Here is a 9,731-nt window from a genome sequence, read left to right on the forward strand (position 1 = left end):
CAACCAAGCTAGATGGTGAGTGGTGGAATACTTTTTGTATTTTGCAAAAACACCCAACTAATGCTTTTGTTTTCCTCAAAAAATTATGTTTTCCAATGTATTAATTGCAATACATGCATGCATAAAGTACATGCATTGGTCAACTTCTCTTAATACTTGCATGCAATGATTTAATGCACCTTGGAATCTGGACATGTGATGGGGAACAACCAAATTGAGCCTTATAAAATGGAAAAACTAAAATTTTGAGATAAGCCTATAAACCAGAAAGGAGGGAGTATATATGCATGATACTAGTATATGATCGGCAATACCTCCATAATGCGCGCATGCATAGTATCATAAGTTAGTATCTTAGGTTGCCTTATTAATTGCAATGCATGACACAAAGTAGTACAACATTTAATATGATACGGTATCATGATATGATACCACACCCTCTCTTTCCTCATTTAATTGTGTGCCACATCATCCAAAAATTCTAGTTGGCATGCATCATACCGCTTGATACTCCCATATTACGACCAGCCTTATTAGGGTGGCCATAGTGGGGGTGTCATTACCGGTATCATGCACTCGGGAATAGAAAATATGATGATGTGGCAAAGAAGCAATAACATAGGTAGATACCGTAACATATATATATATAATAAATGCTATACTACTTTGTGTCATGCATGGCCATAAATACGGTCATCTATGATATATACTACTATATGATACTATATATGCACTATGAAGGTACGTACGTAGTATCATACACTAGTATCATATGCATGATATTATATATATTATATGATACTCCCCACTATAGAAGGCTAGCCATAGTGGTGGTATCATAGCCGACGATGTCATGCACTCGGAAATACCAAGTATGCTGATGTGGCAAAGAATTAAATATATATAAAGAGGGTTAGAGTAACATATAGGTAGATACTGTATCATGTTAAATGTGATGCTAATTTGTGTCATGCATGACAATAAATATGATCTATATATGATTTTACACTCTATGTATTATACTATGCGCTATAATTAATTAAAGGTAGTATCATGCACTGGTATCATATATACTGTGTATTCATGATACTAGTATATGACACTCTCCACTATACTCGTGATTTCTTACCATGGAAAAAAATTGGAGGCGAAACGATGAACTCATGTTTTGATTCGAACAAAAATATGATGTTAGGTAATGTAAATCTTTTCAAAGAGCACACGGTTCACTCACGAAAGTCGTGTGTCCACTAAACCATGGCCGATGCACCCCCCCCCACCCACCCACCCCTCTGCCACACACGCGATTTGAGTCGTGTGTTCTGATTGGCCAGAACCCAAACCCCACGGATCGTAAGTCTGCACTGTTGGATTCTCCTTGATCGAACGGTGATCCTCATCCCTTTCGACAACACATGTAAATGTTTTCAAATAACCCCTCCCAAAAATGTTTTCAAATAGCACATGGTTCACACATGAAAGTCGTGTGCCTACCAAACCGTGGCTGATGACCCCCCCCCCCTTGCTGCGCGCGCGATCTGAGTCGTCCATTCTGATTGGCTAGAACCCAAACCCCACGGATCATACGTCTGCACCATTGGATGCTCCCAGATCGAACGGCAATCCTCATCCCTTTTGACAGGATATGCAGTCCGGCTAGGAATTGATTTATATGCCAACATGCACGGTAAATGCCAAAAAATGTCTTACATATAGCACATGAGACCTGAAATGCGCCAGCAAATCAAACCCATGGTAAAATTTTGATTGGTTTACGTGGGAACAATTTAGAGGCGAAATGATGAACTCACGTCTTCATTTCAAAATTATTACATCTTCATTTCAAACGAAATTGTTCTATTTGTGCACACGAGCGCTTAGAGGCAACTGTTTGCATAGGCCTTTCCGCACGCGCGGCGACTGAGGGAGTCCTGGACTAAGGGGTCCTCAGGCGTCCGACGTATTGGACATGGGCCAGACTGATGGGTTGTGAATATACGAAGACCGAAGACTCTACTCGTGTCCGGATGGGACTCTCCTTGGCGTGGAAGGCAAGCTTGGTGATCAAATATGAAGATTCCTTTCTCTGTAACCGACCCTATGTAACCCTAGATCCCTCCGGTGTCTATATAAACCGGAGGGCTAGGTCCGTAGACATATATCCTCATAATCAGTCAGACAGGCTAGACTTTTAGGGTTTAGCAATTACGATCTCGTGGTAGATCAACTCTTGTAATACTCATATTCATCAAGATTAATCAAGCAGGAAGTAGGGTATTACCTCCATAGAGAGGGCCCGAACCTGGGTAAACATTGTGTCCCCTGTCTCCTGTTACCATCGACCTTAGACGCACAGTTCGGGACCCCCTACCCGAGATCTGCCGGTTTTGACACCGACATTGGTGCTTTCATTGAGAGTTCCGCTGTGGCGTCGAAAGATAAGATCGATGGCTCGCCTTGTTCTCAAGGACAACGTCACCTCCGGAGGAACACTGGCCCCAGGACAAACCCTCCGGTTGGGCGGCTTCATCATGACCGCCCGTTCGGCCGTTAAGCCGACGATGACTTCTTGGGTCATCAAAAATCCCCTCCATGTTGACTCCATGTACTCCAAGCAGATGGATCCGGCGGAGCTCTCGTCTTTAAACAAGCTCCTAGATCGCATCGCCGCCCAGGGGGTCGCCACAGACTATGATCGGATTGGGCTTAAACCCGACCAGAGAGAAATTAAAACTCCGATGATCACCCATCAAATAGCGGTAGTAGAGGAGCAAGACGGCAACTCTTCCTCTATCTTGAGGATGAACTACATTCGGATCTCCAAACTTGAAGAGCCGGACACCTACCTGCAGAAAGATATGTCTTGTCCTCCGAACATAGAATCGGACGACAAGCCCAAAAAATCAGCTGACGTCCCGGAGCCCGAACTACTAAGTCTGGAAGTTCTTCAAACTCCGGATCCTAAATTGGGTCAGGGTTCGTATTTCAAACCACCCACCCACCCAGATATAAGCGCTCTCATGGGCATACGACAGTTGTATCAGGAAACGATCCACCACTTCTGGGCCAGATTCCTCCTTGTCAAAGATAAGATTGAAGATTGCCACGACAAAGACGCAATTTCAGCGTTCCGCGGCAATTGCATGGATGAGGGAATCCTCAACGCCATAAACCGTCGTCGCATATCATGCTTCACAGACTTGGCAACCATAGTATACAAGTACTGCGCAACGAAAAGCGCCTGGAAAACTCAGGCAGCTTGCTGGGAACCGCCGGTTTCCACCCAATCCCTCGTTCAAGTGAAAAGGACGCACCCTGGTGGCACGCCCGGCCCAATGATAGAGAAATATAAGCCCATTACGGGACGTGGAACCGTTCTGGAGGGATGGCTCGATGGACCATGCAAGTTACACACAACACCAGATACTATATCAACCCACAGCCTTAGAGCATGTTGGATACTCCGGCAGGTGGCCAAAAGCGGTGAGGATATCCTCACCAAAAATAACCCAGAGCAATATCCCCCAGAAGACAACGACCTTAGAGTACTAATGGTCTTCGAGACTTTCGCTTCAAACAATAAGCGTAAAAGGGCACTCTGCAACCTTGCCGGAGTCTGCCAAATCGCAGCAACAAACCCTTGGAACGACACGGCCATAACTTTCAATGTCGATGATGAACCAAAATTCAGGACAATCCGGGCACCAGCCGCCTTGGTCCTTAGTCCGATCATGGACGTCTTTTGGCTCACCAAGGTTCTCATGGACGGCGGCAGCGGACTAAACCTCATTTACGAGGATACACTCAGTAAAATGGAAATAGACAGGAGCCGCATCAAGCAAAGTAGCACGACCTTCCGGGGAATTATTCCTAGTCAGGAGGCGCGATGCGCGGGAGAAATCACACTCGACGTGGTATTCAGCACACCAGAGAACTATCGGACCGAAGAACTAACCTTCCAAGTGGCCCCTTTCAACAGTGGATATCACGCCCTATTGGGGCAAGATGCATTTACACGCTTCCAGGTTGTACCTCACTATGGGTATATGAAGCTCAAGATGCCTGGGCCCAATGGCATAATCACTCTCGCTAGTGATCCAGACATAGCACTCCGCGCCAAAAATAAAACCGCATCCCTGGCCCTTGAGGTGGTTTCTCAATATAAGCAGTCGGCACAACTGGATCAACATTGTAAATGATAGTTTCATATTTAACAATAACGGGTTCCTCAATCTTTTCTTTAAGAGCGGGATGATATTTAAACCACTTCTCCTTAGGGAGATCAACATGAGTAGCAAATGATTCACAAAAGGAGGCTACTATCTCAGAGTCAAGTCAATATTTAGTGCTAAACCTATGAAAAATATCGGTATCCATAAAAGATTTAACACAATCAAACTTAAGCATTATACCTAACTCTTTACCTTTGTCGAGTTCCCAATCTTCAGAGTTGTGTTTAATTCTTTCCAGAAGATCCCACCTGAATTCAATAGTTTCTTCATAAAGGAACCAATAGAAGAAGGATCGAGCATGGTTCGATCATCATGAAAGCCGAGCATAAAAATTCTGAAAGATAATTTCTGTTGAGAGCTCATGATTGGGGCATGTGTACATCATGTACTTAAGCCTCCCCCAAGCTTGAGCGATGCTCTTTCCTTCACGAGGCCAAAAATTATATATATATATAATTCCGATTGTGATGAACCAGATGCATAGGATAAAACTTTTGATGAAATTCCAATTTCAATCGGTTCCAACCCTAAGTTCCAATATCATCACATAGCCTATACCATGTTAATGCCTTTCCCCCGAAACATAAAGGGAAAACCATCTTATTAACTTCATCTCTGCATAGACCTGCAAGCTTAAATAGTCCACAAACTTCATCCACATAGATTAGGTGCATATCAGGATGTAGTGTTCCATCTCCTCCGTAAGGATTAGCTAGCAGCTTCTCTATCATACCCGAAGGAATCTCATAATAAATATTTTCACTATGTGTAGTAGGTTGAGGGGAAACTCTTTGTGCTTCCGGTCAAGGTGCAGATACCCCGAACAAACCCCTCAAAGGATTGTTTTCCATAGTAACAAGTGACAGTAAATTTCAGCACATAATATAAATGTTTCATTAACAAGTTCCACTCACCAAAGGTGCTTCACTCCCCGGCAATGGCGCCAGAAAAGAGTCTCGGTTACCCACGAAACGTCTCCAACGTATCAATAATTTATGAAGTATTCATGTTGTTATATTATCATTCTTGGATGCTTTACAATCATTTTATAGCAACTTTATATCATTTTTTGGGAGTAACATATTGACCCAGTGCCCAGTGCTAGTTGCTGTTTTTTTCTTGTTTTTTACATCGCAGGAAATCAATATCAACCGGAGTCCAAACACCGCAAAACGTTTTGTGGGTTTTTTGTGGACTAGAAGACATCCAATGGGCCAGAGCAGCACCTGGGGGTGCCCCAAGGGGGGCACAACCCACCAGGGCGCGCCTGGGCCCCCAAGCGCGCCCTGGTGGGTTGTGCCCATCTCGGTGGCCTCCCGTACCCCCTCTTTGCCCTATAAATAGTCAAATATTCCAAAAAGAACCGCCGCAAGCCTCTGTAGCCACCGAAAACCAATCTAGACCCCGTTATGGCACTCCGCCGGAGGGGGGAATCATCACTGGTGGCCATCTTCATCATTCCGGCGGCCACCACGATGAGGAGGAAGTAGTCCAACCTCGGGGCTGAGGGTTTGTACCACTAGCTATGTGTTTAATCTCTCTCTCGTGTGTGTTCTTGAGATGTCACGGTCTTGATGTATCGCGGGCTTTGTTAATATAGTCAGATCATATGGTTTTTCCCCTCTCTATCTTGTTGTGATGAATTGAGTTTTCCCTTTGAGATTTCGTTTTATCGGATGGAATACTTTTATGGATTTGAGAGCACTTGATATATGTCTTGCATATGAATACCCGTGGTGACAATGGGGCATTATTTTGGTTCACTTGATATATTTTTTGGCACTCAACTCACGGATTCCCAAGGTGACATTGGGGTAATCTACGCATAGGGGTTGATGCACGTTCGTGTCTTTGTTTCTCTGGTAGAAATCTTGGGGCACTCTTTGAGGTTCTTTGCGCTAGATTGAGTATTATGAATCTGAAATTATTTGGTGTTATTTTAGTACAAACTCTTGGATAGATCGATCGGAAATAATAGCTTCGAGGTGGTTTCGTACCCTCCAAACAATTTCTTCTTATGTTCTCCGCTAGATAGGAACTTTGGAGTGATTCTTCGTTGCACGTTGAAGGATGGCTATATGATCCAATTATATTAGCATTGTTGATTGATTGCACTAGCAAACGTACGGACCCTAGGCCTCATTTTAAAGCATTGCAATACCGTTTGTGATCCATTTTATCAATTGCTACCTTGCTGTTTTTTATTGTTCTTATTACAAAAATCAATATCTACTATCCATATTACACTTGTATCACCATCTCTTCGCCGAACTAGTGCTCCTATACAAATTACCATTGTATTTGGTGTGTTGGGGACACAAGAGACTTTTTATTATTTGGTTGCAGGGTTGTTTGAGAGAGACCATCTTGATCCTACGCCTCCCATAGATTGATCAACCTTAGGTCATCCACTTGAGGGAAAATTGCTACTGTCCTACAAAACTCTGCGCTTGGAGGCCCAACACATGTCTACAAGAATAAAGTTGTGTAGTAGACATCAAACTCTTTTCTGGCGCCGTTGCCGAGAAGGTGAGTGCTTGAAGGTATATCTTTAGATCTTGCAATCGAATCTTTTAGTTTCTTGTTTATCACTGGCTTGGTTTATAAAAGAAAACTACAAAAAAAATGGAGATTGTGTTACCTCAAGTTGTTCTTTATCTTTATAATGTTTATCTTGAGACTAAGGATTCCGATAATTGTTCTCAATTGCTAGAAAAAGAATTCAACAAAATTTATGGCATAAAAACGTTGGATGATGAGCATGATTTCAATGTTGTTGGTATGAACTCTTTGAATATCCATGATGCTAGTGATATGCAAAGCCATAAGCTTGGGGATGCTATATTTGACGAAGATGATATTTTTACTCCCCCAAGTTTCGATGAGAAAATTTATTATGATGATTGCATGCCTCCTATTTATGATGATTATATTTATAAAAGTGGATATGGAGAGGCCATGACTTTATTTAATGATGAATCCACTATTTTGGAAGAGGTTGCAATTGATTATGACAACAAAGTTCCTATATATGATTATTATGGTGATGAAATGTATGCTCTAAAGAATAATGCTAACCATGAAACTTGTCATCATGATTTTAATTTTCAATCACATGATAGTTATTTTGTTGAGTTTGCTCCCACTACTATTGATGAGAATAAATTTGCTTATGTGGAGAGTAACAAAATTTCTATGCTTATGTATCATGAAAAGAATGCTTTATGTGATAGTTATATTGTTGAATTCATTCATGATGCTAAATAAAATTATTATGCGGGAGGAACATATGCTTTTACATATCACAATAATATCAATTTTCCTCTCTTTATGTTGAAAATCTTGAAGTTTTGCTTGTTTTGCCTTCCTATGCTGGCTGATTCTTGTTACCACAAGTTGTTTGCTCACAAATCCCTATGCATAGGAAGTGGGTTAGGCTTAAATGTGTTTGTCATATGATTCATGATGCTCTTTTTCATGTTTCAATTCTTATCTTTTATGCGAGCATCATTGAAATCATCATGCCTAGCTAAAAAGGCATTAAAGAAAAGTGTTTGTTGGGAGACAACCCAACACTTTTACCTACTGCTTTTGTGTGTTCACATGATTAAGATACTATATTAATCATGTTTTATTGCTTTTGTTTCAATAAAGTTCCAAGTAAGACCTTTGGGATGGTCTATGGTGATAGTTGATTTGATCTTGCTGAAAAACAGAAAATTTTGCGCTCAGGAAAATAATTCTCATTTTTACCACAAGAGTGATAAAATACTGATTATTTTTGCAGAAGATTAATAGACAAATTTACCAGGTTTTCCGAATTATTCAGAATTTTTGGAGTAGCAGAAGTATTGTTGGAGTATAGATTACTACAGACTATTCTGTTTTTGACAGATTCTGTTTTCAATGCATAGTTTGCTTGTTTTCTAGTTTCTATGGCTTATATTGCTCAATATAAATTGTGGAAATAATTTGCTACAGTATGCATTGTGTGGAAACAATTATTAATCTTGTCTTTGACAGTACCAAAGTGAAATGGTTTGCTCTTTATCATACTAGCCTATCTCACGAAGTTTCGTTAAGTTTTGTGTGATTGAAGTTTTCAAGTTTTGGGTGAGATGTCGATATGAGGAGAATAAGGAGTGACAAGACCCTAAGCTTGGGGATTCCCAAGTCACCCAAAGTTAATATCCAAGGAGGATCCAAGCAACTAGGCTTGGGGATGCCCCGGAAAGCATCCCCTCTTTTGTCTCCAACATTATCGGTAACCTCACTTGGAGCTACATTTTTATTCGTCACATGCTATGTGTTTTGCTTGGAGCATAATTTTATTTTGTTAGGACTTGCTTGCTTGTATTTAGAATAATGTTTTTAATCTTTTATTTTAATAAAACTGGCAAGGATAGCCTTTGCCATGCTTATCTTGCAAGTATATGAGTTGCTGTTTCAAAACAGAAAGTTTATCGATGTTGAAAAAATTCCTGAGAAAGGTCAGAATGTGATAAAATGTTGAAACTGTTTGCACAATAATCTCTGATAAATTTTATACAGTGTGGTAAATTTTCATAATTTTTGGTGTTAAATAATTATTGATACTCTTGCATTCTTTACAGACTGTACTGTTTTGGCAGATTGTTGTTATGTTTGCATTGTTTGCATATGTTTGCTTGTTTAATGATTCTATTTGAGGATAGGAGTATTAAATATGCAGAGGCATTTAGTACGCAATGTTGAATAATAATTTTAGTGATTTTCTACATTAGAGAATGATAAGGTTTTTGCATTGGTTTATACTAACTTATCTCACGAGTTCTTGTTGAGTTTTGTGTGGATGAAGTCTTTAAGGTTTAGGGAAACCGTGATATAAAAGGAATTAAGGAGACAAAAAAGCTCAAGCTTGGGGATGCCCAAGGCACCCCAAGATAATATTTCAAGGAGTCTCAAGCATCTAATCTTGGGGATGCCCCAGTAGGCATCCCACCTTTCTTCTTCAACAATTATCGGTTAGTATCGGTTGAGCCTAAGTTTTTGCTTCTTCACATGATGTGTGATATTCTTGAAATGTCATTTTGTTTTGCTTGTTGTTTTAATAAAAATACTTAGATATGGAAGTTTTTAAATAAGAGAGAGTCCTCAAATAGCTACCATTTACATAACTACTCGCTTGATATTCACTTATATCTTTTTGGAGTAGCATGTCATTTACTCTTGTGCTTCACTTATATCCTATGAGTAAATTGTTGAATGAATTGAATATCATGAAGTTGAAATTATATCATCTCTAGTGATAGCTTCACATTGGGTTTAGAAAGTGAAATCTTTTGAAGCTTGACAATCACAATATTGGTCATACAAGCAATTCATGAATAATTACTATAAGGAAGAGAACTTTCACATGCAAATACACTATCTTGGAAATCTTTTGTGATTGTGAACCCCCATCAAAATATGATATGCCAAAATTGTTGACGTTGGACATGGAAGACAACATGTTGGTTT

This window comes from Triticum urartu, chromosome 7A, assembly GCF_056163025.1.
Source record: "Triticum urartu cultivar PI428250 chromosome 7A, HENAU_Tu73, whole genome shotgun sequence".
Lineage (NCBI taxonomy): Eukaryota > Viridiplantae > Streptophyta > Magnoliopsida > Poales > Poaceae > Triticum > Triticum urartu.